Raw genomic sequence first — 2,416 nt, forward strand, 5'->3', positions numbered from 1 at the left:
TGTGGATGAAGGTGACACGGCGCACGTCACGGCACACGTGACGGCACCACGTGACGACACCACGTGACGCCAACACGTGACGGCACACGTGACGGCTCACGTGACGCCAACACGTGACTGCACACGTAACGCCAACACGGGACGGCACCACGTGACGGCACCACGTGACCGCACACGTGACCGCACATGTGACGGCACAGATGCGTGCGCTGCCGACAACAGTAACAGTCCACTATGAGAAATTCCACGGTCACAGAATGTTGATGCGATGACTATTGCAACATGAACGAATGGCTTGATGACTGATGGACACTAGATCGCTAATCGATAGTTCAATAGAAGATATGTTAGCTTCGTAGCTCACGTGCGATAACGTTTATATGTACTATGGTATCTGTAACATGGTCTGACGCTACTATAACATGGTCTGACGCTACTATAACGTGGTCTGATTGTTTTATAACATGGTCTGATAGTTCTATAACATAGTCTGATAGTTCTATAACATAGTCTGATAGTTCTATAACATAGTCTGATAGTTCTATAACATAGTCTGATAGTTCTATAACATGGTCTGATAGTTCTATAACATGGTCTATAACATGAGGGCCGACAATTTAATTGCCCCCCCCCTGCCATCACTGTTTCCATTATCATTGCCGTCGGCATTTCCAACGCCCTTACAACACTGTCGTTGCCACACGACCGACTCGCTGTGTGACGTCGGTCATGGCACGCTATTGATGGCTCTATGCCTACAACCAACCAAACACGTGTATGCGATCATCGGCTGCCTCGCTGTGACGTCACGACTGTTGACGTCACGGCATGACGTCACGGCATTACCGGCGTCCGAGGACGAACCGCGTGGCGTGACGTCACACATGATGTCGTCGCGTGGAAGCGTTGATGACGGATGACGATGGTGACAGCGAGTGTGCTCTACTTACCCCGTACAATTTTAGTTTAAGTACTTATCTCTCTCTCTCTCTCTCTCTCTCTCTCTCTCTCTCTCTCTCTCTCTCTCTCTCTCTCTCTCGTGCGCGCGTGCATCTGTGTGCGTGCGAGTACGTGGCAGCCCTTTCACAAATATAAACACTCAACATATTGCCAGCAGGAAAAGCGATATACTTGACACCTCATAATATTGATCTAGTGCTGTATTGCATTTATCGCCTTGCTGTAAAAATAAATGAATGCATTCCTCGATAAATGAATAAATGAATACATGAGTGAATGAATGAATGAATAAATGAATCATTCATTAATTTGATTAATAAACAAATTAATTAATTAATAATTGAATGAATGAATGATTGATTGATTAATTGAATAAATGAATGAATGAATGAATGAATGAATGAATGAATGAATGAATGAATGAAAGAATGAATGAATACCTGCACGAATTGACAGAAGAATAATTAAATCGTAGGGTGCGCACTGCGGTAGCGAGTGTTTGCCCGCTCACTCACCCTACCTTCAAACTAACACCTCACCTAATAACAATTGCGGCCCAAAATAAACGAATCAAATCTAGAATCTAAAATAAGCCCGATGCTACCAGATCTGCACGATCAACGTCCTGAAACCTTCCAAAATACCGCCACGAACAAAGTAATGACATGTACTATAGCACGCGGCGGAGTTACACTAATAATAAGCCGCCTATATACGCGCATGCGCCGTGGTTACACGTAGACGTGGGTACGTGTAGCACGATCGCTTGCTGCTCCCCCTTGCTCCCTCCACCCCTAGCGGTGGGTGATATGCGACCGACGGTCCAGCGTGCTCTCGGAGATTGATAGCTGCTGCGCTCTCATCAACGCGACGCCGTGACAGCGAGCAATAAGCGATGCCGACCACTTGAGCGACAATATGTACCGATTAAGCGCGCCCAGCTCACGTAATAGGATACCGTGATGAACACATTCCGCACATACTCGCGCGCCCTGTTAGATTAGCTCTAGCGAACACGTCGGCGGGCGCGGGGGAGACGGCTGCTATTGTCGGTGACGACGACGACGCGTGTACGTACAGCCGACGGTCGGCGGGCGCGGGAGAGACAGCTGCTATTGTCGGCGACGACGCGTGTACGTACAGCCGACGGTCGGCGGGCGCATGGGAGACGGCTGCTATTGTCGGTGACGACGACGACGCGTGTACGTACAGCCGACGGTCGGCGGGCGCGGGAGAGACGGCTGCTATTGTCGGTGACGACGCATGTACGTACATGCAGCCGACGGTCGGCGGACGCGGGAGAGACGGCTGCTATTGTCGGTGACGACGACGACGCGTGTACGTACAGCCGACGGTCGGCGGGCGCGGGGGAGACGGCTGCTATTGTCGGTGACGACACACGTACGCGTGTACGTACAGCCGACGGTCGGCGGGCACGCGGGGGAGACGGCTGCTA

Source organism: Priapulus caudatus, unplaced genomic scaffold (assembly GCF_000485595.1).
Source record: "Priapulus caudatus unplaced genomic scaffold, Priapulus_caudatus-5.0.1 Scaffold3446, whole genome shotgun sequence".
Lineage (NCBI taxonomy): Eukaryota > Metazoa > Priapulida > Priapulimorpha > Priapulimorphida > Priapulidae > Priapulus > Priapulus caudatus.